Source organism: Lathyrus oleraceus, chromosome 6, assembly GCF_024323335.1.
Source record: "Lathyrus oleraceus cultivar Zhongwan6 chromosome 6, CAAS_Psat_ZW6_1.0, whole genome shotgun sequence".
In the NCBI taxonomy this organism is placed as follows: domain Eukaryota; kingdom Viridiplantae; phylum Streptophyta; class Magnoliopsida; order Fabales; family Fabaceae; genus Lathyrus; species Lathyrus oleraceus.
In genome coordinates this window covers 444,493,691-444,515,229 of record NC_066584.1, presented here as the reverse complement: position 1 = coordinate 444,515,229, position 21,539 = coordinate 444,493,691, and positions in this window count along the sequence as shown.

The following is a 21,539-nucleotide window of genomic DNA, read 5'->3' as shown; positions in this document are numbered from 1 at the left end:
AGTAGCACAAGCGAAGATCAAGCAGAGAGCAAACAATAACATAACAGGAACATAACCTCTTGTTTAGAGGACCTTCAACTTCAAAGTCTGTTGTCCTGGGGTACAAGTGTTACTCCCCCTTTTTGTCAAAAATGTTGCCAAAGCAACACTTAATATTACAGACCAAAAAAAATAAAAATACAAGCAATTATCAGAAACACACTCTTGATTTTACTTCACAGTTTCAATCAAGAAGACACACTTTTGATCTTGCTTTACAGCTTTGATCAAGACGACACACACTTGATCTTGCTTCACAGCTTTGATCAAGTAGACACACACTCTTGCTTAACAGCTTTAGAGTGACAAATTACAACCACAAATCAGTCCAATTCAATCATCAAAAGATGACTTGAATGACTTACAAGTCTTACGACTAAACAGACACAAACCCTAGCTCTCTTTCTATATTTCGCTCAGTATTGGTTGTGTTGTAAAACAGGTTTTCTAAGTCCCTTTTTATAGAAGCTTTCAACTGGGCTTGGACATCTTGAAAACCCTAAATCTATTTTCCAATTAAATCTTTTTATAACAGCTGGTTAGATCTCTTTGGAAAATAAGTAAATCAGGTTGTAATCCATGATTGAATGCGCCTGCAAATCAGATCTTCAATCATACATAGATTGCCATTAATTGTGCAATCATAAACCACCAGACATTCACACTGAATGTTCTGTGTACAGGATGTCATGACATCGGGTCTGACATCCTGGAAAAATCCTGCATAATTCCATAATTCCTTTTATAACTTCCAGCAGGTACAACCATATCAGATGCCATGACCTTGTGTATGACATCTTGAAACAATCCTGCATGATCATGCCTTTCATTTTAAGCTCCAGCAGGTACACATATATCAGATGACATGACCTTGTGTATGACATTCTGAAATAATCCTGCATGAACATGTTCTTGAACTCCAGCAGGTACATAGGATATCTCATGTTAAGACATCACACATAACATCTTGTGAGCACACTTGTTGTAAGTGAAATAACTATTATTTGTTGACCAATCAGAGCACACTTTTAATTGTTTAATAATTTGAAATATTAAACAGTAAATTCCTAACATCCTTAGTTGTTATAATTCCTCAGAAAGACATATTCCCGACTTGCTCCTTAAATTTTCAAACTGAGTAGCATCCAAAGCCTTTGTAAATATGTCAGCAAGTTGTAGTTTAGTTGCCACATGTTCCAAGGTAATCACTTTGTCTTCTACCAGATCTCTTATGAAGTGATGTCTAATGTCAATATGTTTGGTCCTGCTGTGTTGGATAGGATTCTTTGAAATGTTGATGGCACTGAGATTGTCACAGAACAATGTCATGACATTCTGAGTAACATTGTACTCAGTCAGCATCTGTTTCATCCATACCAGTTGGGAACAACTGCTTCCAGCTGCTATGTACTCAGCTTCTGTAGTGGATAATGATACACAGTTCTGTTTCTTGCTGAACCAAGATATGATATTATTTCCCAAGAAGAAACATCCTCTTGATGTGCTTTTTCTGTCATCGGCACTCCCAGCCCAATCAGCATCACAATACCCAGATAAGATAGGCTCAGAGCCATGAGAGTAGAGCATACCATAATCACAAGTCCCATCAATATACTTGAGAATCCTCTTGACTTGATTTAAGTGACTCACTTTGGGTTCTGCTTGGTATCTAGCACACACACCAACTGCATAGGCAATATCAGGTCTACTAGCAGTTAGATATAGTAGGCTACCTATCATGCTTCTATACAAGCATTGATCAATACTAGAACCTCCTTCATCTTTAGTTAACTTTAAATGAGTAGGTGTAGGAGTTCTTTTGTGACAAGCATTATCCATACCAAACTTCTTAACTATGTTCTTGGCATATTTGCTTTGGGAGAGAAACATAGAATCTTCCATCTGTTTAACTTGCAGTCCAAGAAAATAAGTCAATTCCCCAACCAAACTCATTCTAAATTCAGATTGCATCTGGTTAACAAAATGTTTCACCATTCTATCTGACATTCCACCAAAGACAATATCATCCACATATATTTGGGAAATCATGATTTTTCCATCTTTATCCTTCACAAATAAAGTCTTATCTATCCCTCCTTTTCTATAACCATTAGTAGTCATAAATTCAGTCAGCCTCTCATACCAAGCTCTAGGAGCTTGCTTCAATCCATACAGAGCTTTCCTCAACTTGTACACATGTTTTGGTAGATTAGGATCACCGAACCCTTTAGGTTGTTCCACATAGACTTCTTCATTCAAGTAGCCATTTAAAAAGGCACTCTTCACATCCATTTGGAACAATTTGAACTTCAGAATGCAGGCAACACCTAACAGCAACCTTATTGACTCAAGTCTTGCAACAGGTGCAAAAGTCTCATCAAAATCAACCCCTTCAACTTGAGTATACCCTTGTGCCACTAGTCTTGCTTTATTCCTAGTGATTACTCCTTTCTCATCAGACTTGTTCTTGTAAATCCACTTGGTACCAATGATGTTAGTCCCTTCAGGTCTTGGAACTAACTCTCATACTTCATTCCTTTTAAACTGCTTCAGTTCATCTTGCATAGCATTGATCCAATATTCATCAGTCAAAGTTGCTTTCACATTTTTAGGTTCAACCTTGGATACAAAGCAGGAATTTGAGCTATTCTCCATTGATCTGGTAATCACACCACTATTGGGATCTCCTATGATAAGATCCTTAGGGTGGTCTTTCTGAATCCTGATAGAAGGCACCTTGTTGGATGCTTCTAACTCAAGTCCAGGAGGAGTATCCTGTATATTTTCTGTTGAAGTCTCAAAGAATGTTCCAACATCCTCTATGACATTGGATTCTTCACCTTTATCATCAACAATAACATTTATGGATTCCATCAGGACATTAGTTCTGGAGTTGAAAACTCTGTATGCTCTGTTGTTAGTAGAGTATCCCAGGAATATACCCTCATCACTTTTGGGATCCATTTTTCTTCTCTGTTCGCGATCTGTAAGAATGTAACATTTGCTTCCAAAGATATGAAAGTACTTCACAGTAGGCTTTCTGCCTTTCCATATTTCATACAGAGTGGAAGAGGTTCCCTTTCTCAAGGTAACTCTGTTGTGAACATAGCAAGTTGTATTCATAGCTTCAGCCTAAAAGTGCATAGGAAGCTTCTTTGCATGAATCATAGCTCTAGCAGATTCTTGAATAGTTCTGTTCATCCTTTCAACTACTCCATTTTGCTGAGGAGTAATAGGTGAGGAAAACTCATGACTTATTCCATCAGATGAGCAGAAATCATCAAACTTGGAATTTTTAAACTCCTTTCCATGGTCACTTCTTATTCTGATAACGCTACTATCCTTTTCTCTTTGGAGTCTTATGCATAGATCTTTGAAGACATCAAATGCATCTGATTTTTCTCAGATGAAGCTTATCCATGTGTATCTGGAATGGTCATCAACAACCACATAAGCATATCTCTTCCCACCAAGACTTTCAACCTGCATAGGTCCCATTAAGTCCATGTGCAAAAGTTCCAGAGTTTTGGATGTTGTAGGATGTCCAAGCTTAGGATGTGACATCTTGGTTTGCTTGCCAACCTGACATTCTCCACAGACTTTTCCTTCATCAAAAAGCAGCTTTGGGATTCCTCTAACTGCTTCCTTGGATATGATCTTCTTCATTCCTCTTAAATGAAGATGTCCAAGCCTTCTATGCCACAACTTCACTTCCTTTTCTTCCTTGGCTAAGAAGCACATTGAGGAGTCGTTTGAGACTTTAGGTTCCCATAGATAGCAGTTATCTTTGGATCTGGATCCTCTCATAACTTCCTTATTTTCTCCATTTGTCACAACACATTCTTCCTTAGTGAATTGCACATTGAAGCCTTGATCACATAACTGGCTTATGCTGATGAAGTTAGCAGTTAGTCCTTTTACTAACAACACATTATTCAGTTATGGAACTCCAGGACTGTCCAGCTTACCAACACCTTTGATTTTTCCTTTAGCTCCATCACCAAAGGTCACATAACTGGTAGTATTAGGTTGTATATCTACCAATAAGTTATTCATCCCAGTCATATGTCTTGAGCAACCACTATCAAAATACCAGTCTTCTTTGGTAGATGCCCTTAGAGATGTGTGAGCTATTCTAGCAACCCATTGTTGTTTCTTGATATGGGCATTATGCTTAGGTGCCTTCTGCTTAGGTCTGACTTGAGGGGTCTGGTTAGGATAACCATGCAACCTACAACAGAAGGGTTTTATGTGACCAAATCTTCCACAGTAGTGGCATCCCCATCTTTGAAATTTCTTCTTTTGATGGTTAATCCTCCTGTTTCCATGATGTTGTGACATTGGTTGTGACTTCTGCTTAATTTTCTGAACTTCAGCCTTTGAGCTTTTGAAGTCAGATGAGGATTCCTTAACAAAGCCTAAACCAGACATGGTTCCTGATTTCTGTCCCACCTTTAGAATTTCTTCCAAAGTTTCAGTTCCTTTATTCAGCATTCTGATGGATTTTGTCATTTTATCTAGCTTAGAGGTCAGCAAGGTTATCTCACCATTTAGATCATCTATGACTGTCAGATGCTTCTTCTTCTTAGCTTCTAGCTCCTTGATAAGTTTCTTCTGCTTTTCTCCTTATAGACACACTTCTGCACTTTTGACACATAACTCTTTATATGAAGCAACAAGTTCATCAAGTGTAAGTTCATCTCCACTTGAGTCATCATCAGAGACACAGACACTAGTTAGTGCAGTGACATGTTTTGCAGATTCTCTTTCTGATTCATTCTCAGAGTCTCCATCAAACCAGGTGACAGATAGTCCCTTCTTTTGCTTCTTGAGGAAGGTAGGACATTCAACTCTAATGTGTCCAAAACCTTCACATCCATGACACTGGATTCCCTTGCCTTGGTTGGACTTTTCTTCAGATTTTGATCTTCTACTGATGTCAGATGAAGTGTTCTTGACATTTGGTCTACCTTTTTGATCAATCTTCTTTATGAACTTGTTGAACTGTCTTCCAAGCATGGCTATAGCTTATGATATACTTTCATCACCTCCAATATTTCCTTCTTCTAAATCCTCTTCAGTATTTGATACAAAAGCTATGCTTTTGTTTTTCTTTTCAACATTCTTACACAAGCCCATTTCAAAAGTTTGGAGAGAACCAATAAGCTCATCAACCTTCATATTGCAGATATCTTGAGCCTCTTCTATAGCAGTAACCTTCATGACAAATATCTTGGGCAATGATCTGAGAATCTTTCTTACAAGTTTTTCTTCAGACATTTTCTCCCCTAAGCCTCCAGAAGTGTTGGCAATTTCAAGAATATTCATGTGGAAGTCATGAATAGTCTCATCCTCTTTCATCCTCAGATTTTGAAACTTAGTAGTCAGCATCTGGAGTTTAGACATCCTTACCTAGGAGGTGCCTTCATGAGTTGTTTTGAGAGTATCCCAAACTTCTTTAGCCAGTTCACAGTGATGCACCAGTCTAAAAATGTTCTTATTTATCCCATTGAACAGTGCATTCAAGGCCTTAGAGTTTCCAAGGGCTAATGCCTCTTGCTCTTTGTCCCACTCTTCTTCAGGAATTTGTATAATGATTCCATCTTTACATGTCTTCGTTGGATGTTCCCATCCTTTATTGACAGCTCTCCAGACCTTGCTATCCAGAGACCTCAAGAAGGCTATCATACGAGGTTTCTAGTCATCATAGTTAGAACCATCCAGCATGGGTGGTCTATTTGAGAATCCTACATCCTTGTCCATGGTACTAGAAAGTAACGTCCCTAGATCTCACCCAGAAATTAACAGGCAGGGTGCCTGCTCTGATGCCAATTGAAATTCTAGTAACAGACTATCGATGTCACACTGGATGTTATGACATCCAATTCTGCGCAGACAGGTAATGTATGCAGAAAGTAAATGTAGAAAGCAGTAAATGACACAGGGAATTGTTTACCCAGTTCGGTGACAAACACACCTACTCTGGGGGCTACCAAGCCAGAGAGGAAATCCACTATAAGAGGTATTAATTCAGGACTTAAACCACCAATTTAATCCTATCACTTAAGACCTACCCAATGCAATTTCAATCTAAACTGAGACCTGAGTACCTACTCACTCCCCCTCAATCACAGCAGTGATTACAACCATTAAGAATTTTAAATTCAGTGGTGAAGATATACTTCAAACAACTCTTGATTATGCTTAAAAGCTTTAATCAAGAAACACAACCCTCACGCTTAAAAGCTTAGAGTGACACAACAATTACAACTCAATAAACACCCTAGTCCAATGCAATCATGTAGGTGATAATTGCTTGGCTCACAAGTAAAACCTAATTCAAGACACAATGAAAGTACAACAAGGATATATAATGATATATTTAATTCTTCACGCTTTAAATCCCTGAGTGCTGAAAGTAGGATTGCCATCCTTTTATAATGCAGTACTTGGGCCTTGTACTTGAATTTCCTAAAATTAAGGTTAAGCAAGTTAACCTAATTTCCACATATTAGGGTGCTAACAAATAGGCTATATGTTAGGTCTCTTAATTTTAGCACAGCTGTTAGTTTCCTGAAAATCAGCCTGAGATAAATACTAAAACATAACAAAAAAATTAGCCTATACTTCAGCATCTGCTGTCAGGGATGAATGTCACAACATTCAGTTTGACATCCAGAAAATGTTGTCATGAATGAATGTCATAACATTCAGTTTGACATCCAGTAAATCCTGTATTAGCTAATCCTGCAGCATACTACTTAAGCATGTCATGACATCAGTCAAGACATCTAAGTACAGTAAGTGTTTTAACATAAAATGCAGCCAATCAAAAACATCTACACTTCTCCTTGGACCCCTTGTCTATCCTTTTAGGACGTCCTAATGACAGTCCACCTTATCAATCAAGAGTTGTTTGGCCCTTAACCCAAACACTTAATTCAGTCTTTCTTTTTGGATTTACCTTATAGTGGTGGCTTGCTAGTCCACGTATTGGTAAACATTACCTTGCTCTTTGATTAAGAGTCTACCCTTCTCTTGGATCTAAGATACTATCCCTATTTGATCTCGAATTGTCGATTCCCAGGCAAGTGACACACAACTCCTTGCACTCTAGTACTACAACCCTTCCTTGAAGAAGTGTTTGTCTTGTGAGTCCCCGTTGCTTAAAAAACATCTCTCTCCCTTTATTCTCGTAGTTCCAAACTACGATTGCTCTGACTTTCTCATTTCACAATGAGAATACGTAGGCACGAGGATGCGAATCCTTGGCGAGCATACTTCTAATTATTCCTCCTTCACCTTAGGGCACCATCCATATCTTTCAGTATTCATTACCTACCTTCGATCATAAATCGTTCACCCAGTGACATACTGTCTCTTTGACATCGAAATACACTTTCCTTGGAATTCCACATACACCCTTTTAGGACGCCTAACGAATAGTCCGCATTTCTATTGAGAGTTGTTTCGTCCTTAACCCAAACATTTAATTCCTTCTTTTTGGCTAACACCCTGTCACGGTCAGAGTTGTTTCCCTCTATGGTAGAAATCTCATTTCTCTTATGGATTCCAATATACTTTCACCTTTCGATTTCAAACAATACTTCATGAGTCACTTATCACCAGATTCCCAATTCTGTTACTTCGATCACTTTATTCCATTCATCTCCACGATGCTTTAATAATTTACCTTCACTCATTTCACGTGATATACATATTCTTTGAGCCAAATACATTATACCTTTGTGCTCCATCTTGTACTTCCTTGTGAACCAAGATTTGTTTGGCCCTTAACCCAAACACCTAATTCACTCTTTTTTGGTTGTTCCAATACAGTGATACAAGTGTCGTAGTCCCTCACTTGTTGGTTCATACCTGTTTACTCTTGGGTTCATCTTTCACCCTTGTTGGAGTTCAAACAACATTATCCTTTAGTTCAAACCATATTCGACCACACTTCTTTTCATCTCCCACCATCTAGTTCCTTGAACTACGGAGCTCTGAATTCCTCATTGCACTATGAGGATACGTAGGCATGAGGGCCATAATCCTCACCGAGCACTTTATCTATTTCTCTTCCTTTCCCTTCATTCTTTTGCGAGTAATTTTTAGATAACACCTATTCGAGCGAGAACAATCAGAATGGTTCCCATGGAGTACCATGGATGTTTGGGGTGCTAATACCTTCCTCTTGTATAACCGACTTCCTTACCCAGTATATCTCTTTCCCCCAGGTTTTATCGATGTTTTCCCTTCCCTTTGGGGACAAATAAAGTTCGATGGAGACTCTATTATATGTTCGAGCGTACGATACGTTCGGGTATATTTCCGCTAGCTTCACTATGGACAGTAGTCTGGACCAACCCCATGCTTGGAGAAAAACAACACATCCAGAAAATGTAGATGTGTCTTTGTATGCATTTTTACACAAAGAGCTATAAAGATAAGCCAAACAAGCGGACCCCCAACTGTAACTTCTTATTCTATCTACATGTCTTAGTAAAGGTAAATACATAACATGCATACTAGAACCACTACCTTCGGGAAATAAAAATAAACCAATTAAAAGCATAATATAACACCTAGTTTTTATTATTCGAGCATCTTCGATAGAATTTTCATCTAACTGTAAGTTGTTGTAATATGCCTTAAAGCGTGAAAGGAGTATACCTTGACCTCTCGAGTTATCATCTAACAAGTCAGCATCTAAGAGGTCCATGTAAATTGATTTTGCATAATTAGTTTTACCATTTACCGCATTACCCTCGATAGGCAGTCCCAATAACATGTAGACATCTTCTAGCGTCACGATACATTCATCGGTTGGAAACTAGAATGTGTGTGTCTCAGGATACCATCTTTCACATAATGCAAGAATAAATTTAGTATCAACCGACCAAGACATGATTTTTCTTACATGTCCAAAATCGGCGAGTTCGACATAAGGTTAAATCAATGCGTCCATGGCAACAAATTCGTGGACACATTGATTTAACCTTATGTTTTAGAAAACCTAGAAACATCCTAAAAAATAAACAACAAAATAAGTTACTTTATAAAAAATGTGTTAGAAAAATAATACTATAAGTAAACGCTTACATAAGTTGCTATGTTTGCAATTGTGCCTCTATGTTATTCACCCATAGTGAGCAGAAACATCTTGTCATAGTGTTGTAGATGAAATAATGGTTATTACAGATGAAAGAGTGGTTGTTGTAGATGTAGAAGTGATTATTGCTGATAAAGAAGTGGTAAGTTGCATGGCTATTTATAATTAGAGACATGCATAAGTTTGCATGCATGGAAAATTGAGCATGCAAGCTAGTGTCAATTGGTTTGGCGTGCACATGTATTTGTTACATGCTAGCGCCATATGGACTGGTGCTTCCTAGGTCGTGGAAGGTTACACGCATGGTCTTTTCACTAGGATGCATGGCCATTTATATACAACGTAGAATCTCGAGGCCTGCACACATAAGGCACCATATGGACTGGCGCCCATGTTCAAAAAATGCAAGCAGGCGCCAAATGGAATGGCTCTAGCTCTTGCATGCATGCCATGTCACATTCTATTTATAATCTTCCTCATACAAACACAAATTCAAATTCATCCTCAAACCAACATAAATTCATTCTCAAACCTACATAACTTCATTATATTACTATGTCATATGCATACAAATATATTATCAATGCTCACTACAACGGTGAGACATATAAGTGTGATGTATACGTGTTTAGTTTTTGAAACACCGATACTATGATTTACGATCAAGAGAAATTCAAATTTCTTGCATTTGAAAAAATGAATAGAATCCTGCCTAGGATCTGGTTTTGTGTCACAAATCACGTACCAGAATACAATTTATTTTGAAAACAATCAATGTAAATTTTACCCGCTAAAGGTGTGAGACGATGAAGATGTTGAATATATGTTTGTTAGTCACGAACATTCTAGTTGCAACTTTATTGAGTTATATATTAATCTCCAACAAAGTATATCATCTCAATAATTTCAGATAACTAATCAAGCTGAATCAGATGAATTTGATTCAGAAGACTCAAATGAAGTCGACCAAGAAGCAGAAGCAGAAGTCAACGTCGTTAATAAAGAAGAAGAAGAAACTGAGACACGGGTCGATCATATTTTGAACAACAAAATTGAAGATGACAATCATTCGGCGCCATTACCTCCAAGTCATGTATATAATCCTCCTCAACATATGACAACCATGGACTTGCATGACGATGAAACATCCGACAGTGTTTTTTTATAACTCGTATCCAGGATAAGAGGGTGAGTTAAAAGTGGGAGACACATTCCGCACTAAAGAAGAATGTGTACGAGCTATAAAAAAAATTCACATGGATAACTCTGCTGATTTCACCGTGAAATGCACTGATTCGAGAAGGTATGTCATTGAATGTTGTAACATCCGTTGCAAGTTTTGGTTGGCTGTGTCTCACAAGAAGAGAAGCGATTCTTGGGAGATAGCTTCTATAGACCCACCTCACAATTGTATTACCACTAATGTTGTACAATATCACCGAAAATTAGGCGTTAAATTGATATGTCAAGATATTCTTCCGTTTGTTAACAAAGATCCATTAGTGAAGGTGAGCATTGACGCATCCGTGAAAAACAACCGGCGGGAAAAGACACAGAGCCGCCACCGTGCGTCATTTATCCCAGAGGAGGGAAAGGAAACGCTCGAAGTAAACCTGGAAAGGAAATGGTCTTACGATCGGAGATTACAAGGTACGGGAGTCGGTTACGCAAGGGGAAGGTATTAACACCCCTCACGTCCGTCGTACTCGACGGGATCCACGCTCAAAAGAATAGGAAAAGGTTGATGATAAACTGCTCAAAGAATGCACACACACTAGAATAAACAGATGAAAGATGATGGAGGAAGGTGACTCGGCAGGATGTCGCATCCTGGGCTTACGTAGTTCGTCAGAAACAAACATCAGAGTCGACGTAGTTCGGGGAAATGGGAAACGGGCTCGCTAGGATATCGCATCATATGCCTACGTATCTCATCTGGAATGAGAATCCGAGCTACCGTAGTTCGGCTAACGCACGCCGAAACAAAACACAACACAAAGACGCTGAGACGTCAAAAGAAACTCGCAAATGGAAACAGACTGCCAGTGGCTGGTCTTACGTCCGACTCCAAACAACAAACACAAACAGGAAACCGAATGCCAATGGTTGGACTTACATCAGACTCCGAACAAACAAACACCAACAGGAAACCGAATGCCAATCGCTGGACTTACATCAGACTCCAAACACACAACAAATAGGAAACGGAATACCAATCGCTGGGCTTACATCCAACTCCTAACACACACCAAAAGGTTAAACAAACAAGCTAATAGGGAGTCTGGAACTCGGACCTAATAGCTGTCAAGCAAAACACATGCAAAAAGACAAAAGTTGCCCGGAGAGATCTCGCACGATCTCCTGCCTACGTACCTCATCTGGTATGAGGATCAAGGCGACGTAGTTCCCCTTAACAGGGAAAAACTCTATCCTAACCAGAGACTAGGGAGATAACAACTAAAAGGGAGACTACAACTCGAGCCTAGAAGTTGTCATGCAAACGATCCCTATGTTGAGGTCTCTAACAAGAGTTTGACTCACACAGGCAGTGAGTCAACTCAAGTCTATCTCTACGTACATTCAACTTCCTCGAAAGTTGATCATACGACTCCTACAGAAAGGAGATGAGAAGCAAAAGCATATAAACAAGCATAGGTGAACAGGTATCACACGCTATATGCAAACAAGCGGCTCATACAAGGCTGGGCTTTAGTCGAGGGGTCATATCAACCTCGACAAACAAGCCAACACTGGAAAGGGTGTCCGAGGCTCTTAACCACTAACATCGACCGTCAGGGTGAGCATATGAAAGGTAATGAGGGTTGGACCTCATAGCTCTTAACCCGGGCCTGGGTGAGCTTCAAATCAATGAAAACATGGGGGTTCAGAATGTGGGCCCTACTCCACTTGACTGACTCTATATACAAAGATCTTGGGTGTTTATTCAAAATGCATCAGCACGTAGTGCGAGCAAGATGAAAGACTCAACTGAATAGCAGGGGATTGATGGCAAATCCCTTCTATCTGCCAATGCCTCTTCACTTAGGAGGTCTTTGAAGTACATGTCACAAATATAAACAATCACAAACATTGCCTCTTAAGGAGGGCTTCAGCCAAATGCCTGCCAAACAGAAATGACAGGGCTTCCAGACTACATGGAGTTAGAGAAATTACCTAAGTGGTATGCCAACCACAAGCAAAGCAAAGCAACTCAAGTAATGAGTTAAAGCTACTAAAGTACCTGTAAGAAAATCAAACAAGTCAATATTCACATTCAGACAAACCAAATAAACAGTCAACAGTGAGACAACCAATATACACAATGCAAGTCAACAACTCAAGTGAGTTAGCCACCAAAGGACCTACAACACAACAAATGTTAAAGGACAAAGCAAATTTGCATCTCAAGTCATGAGATTTCATCAACCATTAGGACTATAAGCTTGAACCTGAAATACAAAACTCAAAAGATGAGTACAAACCACTACCACCAAGGCTAGGGTCAAAGTCAAAGTAAAAAGTCAAAACAGCAACCAATATTCAACATGAAGCACATTTATTCACATGAGAGCATGTCCTAAAAAGGACCAAAGTCAAATCATTAAGCAAGGTCACTTCATGAGCAAGATATGGCAAAGGCAATTACAAAGCACACAATTGGTCATCAAGAATGAAAATTCCATATTAAAACAGAAATCAATCAAACAATTCTAGAAATTTTTATATGCATACAACATGTCGAATACAAGCATTATGCAAAAACTTGTAATCAGAAGAGCTCATTTGACCTAGGAATGAAAATGCACAAGTATGACATCAAATTGTGTGACACACATTGTCACACCATACAATCATATGTCTAAAACAGAGACGAAAAAGGATAAAAATGCACAACCAAGCCTCAAAAATCATGCAACATGTTGGGAATCAGCATACCAAATTTCACATTAATTGACCAATGTATGAGCATTTCACAATATAATGACTGAAGCATGTCACATTTGCATACATGTTCAAATAACAATTCGCCATTCAAAATCTAGAAATGATAAAATCAGGAAAGTCACATCATAAAATACTAGACACTTCAATGAACATGTGAGAAAAAATTTCATTCAATTTGGATTAATTTTCAATTTGATATGATTTTTTGAAGTTGACAAGAAAATATTGAAATAATAAAGATCAAAACATGAAAATATGGAGGGAAATGGAAAAGTGTGAGCAATTGGAAATAATGTTGTAGGCTGGAATCGAAGGAGGTACAAGCGCATCCTCAAAACACGGTCGTTTTGGCTAACGAAGGAAATAATTGAAAACTCAAATGCCTTCACACAGGATCGAACAGGCGAGGCATTGGCAAATAGCGTCCAAACAGTGGAATTGGCGCTCTGAACCAGACAAACCCTAGTGTATGGTACGTGTACGGTACGTGGTGGTTTCCACCGTCTTCTTCATGAAGACGGCGGAGCTACAGTGTACGTGCAACAATTTTTTTTGCAGAAAACGGCATGGCATACATCAAATGAAAACTCTCAACACGTACATCACGAATCCAGTATCAATTAATCCTAACAATCCATGAATAAGGAGAATCGAAGAAAAACATTTTCACATCCAAAACTTTAATTCAAGATAACTCAACCAATTCTTCACCATTTTTCATGAATTTTATATCAGCAGGATCAGCAAGAGAAGATCTACAACATTACATGCATAAGAGGAAGAATTAAGAGACTCGAAAACCTAACCTCTTGAAGAGCAGTCACTGAAAATTGCAGAATCCAGGCCTTGCAAGTATCCAAATCCAGTCCTGAGATGATGTTATGAAGTTTGATGTATGAATTGAAGCTTGGAGATGCTTGGATCTAGCTCAAAAGTCAGTTTCCATCTTCATGTTCTTGAGCTTCATGTGCTTAATTCTTCACCAAAACCTTCGATCCACACCTTGATCTGCACTCAATCATGATCAGAGAACACAAATATGCAATAAAATTCAAGTGCTATGTGGAAGAATTTCAAGTTTCAATGGAGAGAAAAATTTGGAGGGAAAAAAGTTTGAGATCTAGAATGTGCAAAAACTGTGAAATTCTGTTATGCTTTGGTTTATATATGGTCTCTTAATCACATCCAAATCAGAATTAAGCATGAGTTAATTATGATTAGTGAAAATGAGGTGTATGACAAATTTTGTAAAATGGGAGGTGCCATGCAAATTCACACGTGAACAGTACCATGTGCATGATCAAATTCACTCAAAATCATCTCATGCACACAATGGGATTGGAATTATGCTTGTAGCTTGCACCAAATTTAAATTCCCCAATTTCCCTCCAAAATGCACTTGAATTAACACATGATCATGTGATTAAATTTCATGCAATGCAATGCTTGAATTGGAAAATATAGGTCAAGACAAGAAATTTGCAAAAAGAGTGGCTTCATTTGGAGCTTTGGATCAAAAGTTATGGCTTGTTGAAGTTCCATGCACACATTGCAATCATTTGATCATAACTTCTCAACCATTCATCAGATGCTCATGATCTTGGACATTTTGGAAATGGGAGAGAGAGATATTCAACTTTCATATTAGACAAAATTTCATTTGAAGCTTCTTTGATGTTGTAAAATCAAGTTTAATTTGAACCAAAATCTTTCCATTTTTGGAAACTTTCAATTATAGGTCACTTTCCATTTTTGGAAACTTTTGATCTGACCTCAAATTCTTCAAGATAAGTGTTTGTAATGATGAATAAGCCTCTTTGGGACATGAATGAAGTGTCTCAAACCATTTCTCCCCCTCCTAGCCCTCAGTTGACTTTCAGTTGACTTTTATGGGCCCTAGATGACTTGAAAATGCACTGTGGACTTTGAGCCTCTAACACTTGGCCAATTTGCTTAAAAATGAACCTTGGCTCACATAAGCTCAATATAATGATCATGTGATCCCCATCTCAATAGAATACCTCATCCCCTTGAAAATCCCTGGTTGAAAGAATGGCACTAATTAGGGTTGACCAGAGGTCAAAACCCTAATCCAAAGGAATCTGAGCATGAACAATGAACCCCTTGATAATGTCATAACCATGATGATGGTAACATACCCTTGCAAACAAGATAATGCTCAACCTCCTTGAAGAACCAAGAAAACCCTAATTGAAGCACAAACCCTCAGATGGTTGGTGATCAATTCAATAAGACCCTCAGGCTTGAACTATACAACTTTTCCATCTCTAACAAGACCTTAGAGGATGACTTGTTTATTTCACATGATATGCAATATGCAAATGCCTAATGTCCTAAAACATGAAATGCAATATGCTAAACTAGTCCCAAGAAGAGGAGGGCAAATTTTGAGGTGTTACAGCTGCCCCTATTCAATCCACTGTGAACCTGTCGATGTGAATAGCCTCGGCTTTCAGATGATCAGGGTGAAGAGTGATTGAATACCAAGAACAGACGAACAATTTACGCTCCGCTGGGGATTATTATATTTTTGCTTTTCTTGAACCCCAAAATTTTCTGATTCTTTCTTTTTTTTCACGCGGATGATCCCTGATCGCCGCATTTGTGTTGCTGGAAATAAATTTTTCATCGCCTATTTTGGGCGTTTCAATCATGCATCAAAGGTTTTGCATTCTGCAAACCTATTATTCAAATTGATGGAACATGGTTATACGGCTAATACAAGGGCACTTTGCTTATGGTTGTTGCACAAGACGACAATAATAATGTCTTTCCCATTTCCTTTGCTCTGGTTAAAGGTGAAACCGTTGGTGGTTGGGGGTTTCTTCCTTAGTCATCTCAAAACACATGTCACTCCATAAGCCAATCTCTGTTTGATTTCAGATAGACATGCTGCCAGTGATAGTGCTCACAATAACCATGATAACGGATGGCATAATCCTCCTTCTACTCGTGTCTATTGCATTAGACACATCGCACAAAACTTCATGCATGCAATCAAAGACAAGAACCTTCGTAAAAAAATGATGAATGTAGGGTATGCTTTAACTCAGTCATCATTTCAACATTACCGTGACGAAATTAGATTGTCTAATGCAAATGCAAGAATGTGGGTGGATAGCATACCATTAGAGAAATGGACAAGGGCATTTGACAAAGGTTATCGATGGGGCCACATGACAATAAACCTTGTGGAATGCATGAACGGCGTATTCAAAGGCATTAGAAATCTACCAATAACCGCATTGGTCAGAACAGCCTATTTTAGGTTTGCATCTACCTTTGCAACCAAAGGTGAAAGATGGAGTGCAATGTTAATGTCAGGTCAATTATTCAGTGAATGTTATATGAAAGTGATGAAAGAGGAAACCATCAAAGCTAGCACATACGCTGTTACAATCTTTGACCGTCATAGGCAAAATTTCAGTGTCCAGGAAACAATGGACCACAATGAGAGGAGGCCAAATTTATCCTATACTATCAAACTAAACAGAAGTTGGTGCGACTGTGGAAAGTTCCAGGCCTTCCGTATTCCTTACTCCTATGTCATTGCGGCATACACACATATTCGCAAGGACGCTTACAGACATCTATCCGATGTTTACAAGGACATTACCATCATGAATGTATATAACGAAATCTTCTCAGTGTTAGAAATGGAGGAATACTGGCCTCCATATGAAGGGGACATAGTTTGGCACAACGATGAGATGCGATGAAAGAAAAAAAGAACGATCAAACAACATGCGTATTAGAACAGAAATGAATATGACTAATAAAATGATAAGATTATATAGTATATGTCGTCAACCCGGACACAATAAGAAAAAATGTCCCAATCTAGGAGCAACCTCTGCATCATAATTTAGTACCTCCTTTCAATTTTTGTAACCTTTGATTTTGATATATTAATAACTTTTTGTTACAACAAGGTTAACAACAAACATCACTCCAACTTAAACACACTTAAAACCGAACAGCTCTAAATAAACAACACAAATAACAAATATCAAAACAGAGGAAAATACTTAAACCAAACATTTAAAAATAATATTTCTAACTGATTATAACAATCAAACTTATGTCATCTGGTCCAAACATCACTTCCCTAGCATCCTTATCATTTTTTACTCGCACCCAACCACGTACACCATCGAGTCTCTCAATACTTCTAATTTTCCCCCTTCAAGTATGTTTCCATCTAACCAAGAACCAATTTCCTCTTTAATTTCTCTAAACGACAAATGTTCCAAAACATCATCTCCATCGGAGGCTTGTCTCTCGAATAAATCATTTTTTCATAACGGTGACGAAGACGAAACATGTTTGCAATATAACGAAAAGAGATATGGAAAAATGAATCACCCAACGCATCTATTTATACAAAAAAAACTACACAATACACGGAGGCGCCAGACCAATTGGCGCCTCCTTTCACTATTTACACATGGGCGCTAATTGTCTTGGCAACACCATGTGTTTTAGCCAATTCAATTGGCACCCCATTTTAAAATTAAGGGTAGGCGCCAATTGGTCTGGCACCTACGCCTTAACGTTTTTTTTAAACTGGGATATTTTGGGAAATAATTTAAAAAGTGGGTTATTTTGGGGCTTTTTTTGAAAATATGGGGTATTTGAGTCAAAAATACTCATGAGAGAGAGCAAAAAGAAACTACCATAATTATTTTCTCTTAACACCCCCCCCCCCCCCCTCACCACCACCACCATATTAAATCCTCTCTCAGCAAAATACAAGGCAACAACATTTACATCTCTTTTCTTTCTCAAATGCGTTAGTCTTTTTCTCTGCAAAAACATGAAAGGAAACACATAATGAAACATCATAAACACAAAGAGAAGAAGAAGAAGAACTATCAATTGTTGATATGGCAATCGCTTGTTGTGTGTGAGGAGGTCTGAGAGGTGAAGCGATCCACATGGGCACGCCGTCGGATTTGGTGGCGGCTGTGTATGGATTGGAAGTGGAAAGGAACACGCTGTTAGAACAAGATTTTGGTTCTGCAATTTATCTCTAAGTTTTGATGACAACAAAGAATGAAACAATTTGTTACCCTAATAAATTATTTAAATGTGCAGGACTCTAAGGTAAGCTGAATTTGATGAAACAATATCTGACATTAAACAAAGTCCAGAACAGCTGCTCCAAATATGAAGAAATCATATCTGACGCTGAACACAAGCATGTCCAAGAGAATCACATACATAATCTGAAGACTATGAAGACTATAAAATTTAAAGACTCTGAAGAATGTACATCTGTAGACTCTGAAGACACTCTATCTGAAGATCAGTCAAAGAACTATATGAAGAAGACTCAACAAACAACTATCTGAAGAATATAAGATCTGCGAAAAGACTTTGATCTCCGCTCACTCTGATTCACGCCCAACAGATCATCTGACTAATCAAAATCAGAAACTTAACAAAGAAGTATTCTAAGTATGGTATGAATCTCTATATGGATAGTATTGACTACACTCCAAGACTGTTATGGGAAGGACAAGAAAATTAATGTCATGAAGTCCCATTATTGGTAAGATATCACCATCAACATTCTCTCCAATGGTATCATCTCCAAGCACTATAAAAAGGCCTCACTATCATCATACCAAGACACACAGCTATCACATAAGAATTCTACTATACACCTTAAATCATATACTAAATTCTTGTCATTGTATAATTCAGTTATCACACACGATGTTGCTCATAGTGTGATCATTGATCATCTGTTTTTAATTGCATTCATCTTACTTATCTAGAAGCATCAAACACACTGTTGTAATTCTCAATAGTTATGTAATTCCTCAAGTGATTTGTGAAGTATGTAGACTTGAGAGGGCTAAGATATTGTTGAACTCTTAGAAAATTGTTGTAATCTTTCTAGATTATTGGATTAAGTCCTTATTGAAGGCGAAATCACCTTGGTCGGGTGGACTGAAGTAACTTTGATTTTCAAGCGAACCAGGATAAATTTTTGTGTTGTTTGTTATTACCTTTGTGTGTGTAGCGTTGCTAAAAGTTTTTATTTTTAGTGAAAACAATTCAAACCCCATTTCTTGTTTTTCTCTACCTTCAATTGGTATCAGAGCTTCGGCTTTGTTATTGATTTTTGAATCAAACACTTAATAGTGTATAGAGATCCAGCATGGGAAAAAGATCATGGTTAACACAAACGAAAGAGATAGCTATAATGCTAAACCTCCAGTTTTTGATGGAGAAAATTTGATTACAGGAAAGACATAATTGAAAGCTTCTTCTTAGGCTACGATGCTGATCTATGGGACATTGCTATAAATGGCTATGAACCACCCACCTCTGCCCTTAGTATTGTTATACCAAGAAGCATAATGAGTGATGATCAGAAGCGTGATATCAAGAATCACCACAAAGCCAGAACTATTCTGTTAAATGTTATATCCTACAATGAGTACGAAAAGAGCACCAATAGGGAAACAACTAAAGAAATCTTTGATTCCTTAAAGATGACTCACAAAGGCAATAATCAAGTGAAAGAGACTAAGGCTCTGGCTTTAATCTAAAAATATGAAGCCTTCCGAATGAAAGATGATGAAGTTGTTGAGGTAATGTTTTCTAGATTCCAAACTGTAGTTACATGACTCAAGGTTTTGGATAAAGCATACACAACAACAGATCATGTCAAAAAGATAATCAGAAGTCTTCTAAAAAAGTGGAGATCTATGGTTACTGCTTTAAAGTTATCCAAGGATCTGAACAATATAAGCCTTGAAGAACTCATCAGCTCCCTCAGGAGTCATGAGATAGATCTAGAGGAAAATGATCCTCAAAAGAAAAGCAAATCAGTGGCTCTGAAGTCTAGATCAGAAAGAAGAAATCCAGAAAGGAACAAAGAATTTCAAGCTAAAGAAGAAGACGATGATGACTCTGAGAAGGAAGATTCTGATGATGAAGAAGAGTTATCTCTTCTATCCAAAAGAATCAAACAACTTTGGAGAAAAAGAAATAACAACTTCATAAGACTTAGACAGAAGGGAGATCATCCAGAGTCAACCTTCAGAGGCAGACCCAACAAAGAAGTAACATGTTATGAAGGCAAAGAACCTGGACACTACAGAAATGAATGTCCAAAGCTCAAGAAAGACAACTCCAGAAAAGAAGGATTCAAGAAAAACTCCTTCAAAGCTAAGAAGAAGGGACTCATGGAAACATGGGATGACTCTGAATCTGACGCTTAAGAATCTGATTCTGAAGAGGAACATGCAAATGTTGCATTCATGGCTACCACACCTGGAAGTTCATCCGAAAAGGAATCTGACTCTGAAGAGGTTTTCTCTAACTTTTCTCGCTCTGATCTGGAAGCCTGTTTATCAGAATCTCTGAGTCTGTATCAAAAGCTTTGACAGAATTTTAAGATCCTGAAAAAGGTTCATGAAGAGACTATTGAAGAGTGTGATAAGCTTGAGAAAGAAGTTTCTGAACTTAAATAAAACAACTTTATCCTTAAAAAAGAAAATGAATTTTCAACCAAAAAAAGTTTAAAACTTGAAGAAACTCTTTCCAAAGCTCCACAAACTTCTGACACCATCATATATAAATATGAAAAAGCTTTTCAGAAATTGTTTTAACAATGGGCTTACAAGAAGCAAAATGGCTTCTATGATTTATGGTGTTAGTCACAATAATAAAAGAGGAATTGGGTATGAATCTGATGAAGATGGTCTAACATCTTCTGCAGAAAACAAACCTAAATCTCCTTTTTCTTATCATTACACACATGCACAAACACATAAATTTAATAATGCTAGAAAACCCAAAGTTTCTGTACGCTCTGGGAGAACTAATCATAAAGGACCTAAAAGATTATGGGTACCAAAAGATAAAATAGTATATGTTGCAGATATCTTGTCAGCTGAGTTAAAAACCAATCATGGTACCTGGACTCTGGATTCTCGCGACACATGACAGGAAGAAAGCATATGTTCCAAAGTCTGGAACTTAAAGACACTGACTTCGTAGGCTTTGGAGGAAATTAGAAAGGAAAAATCATAGGATCTGTAATAGTTGGTTCTGACAAAAAGACCAAAGAATCTGAAGAAGCAGAAAAGGAAACGTCAGAAGCTCCTAAAGTCTCAATCACTCAGAAAAGATCAAGAAATAGATTGAATATTTCTGAAGAACTGATTATGGGAAACAAGGATGAACCTTTCAGATCAAGATCAACATTCAAAGCTTCTAAAGAAACACTTTTGGGACTAGTATCTCTAATAGAGCCAACATCCTGTAAAGAAGCTCCTCAAGACAAAGAATCGATTACGGCAATGAAAGAAGAACTTAATCAATTTGCAAAGAATGGTGTTTGGGATTTTGTACCAAGACCCAAGGGAACCTATGTGATTGGAACTAAATGGGTATATAGAAA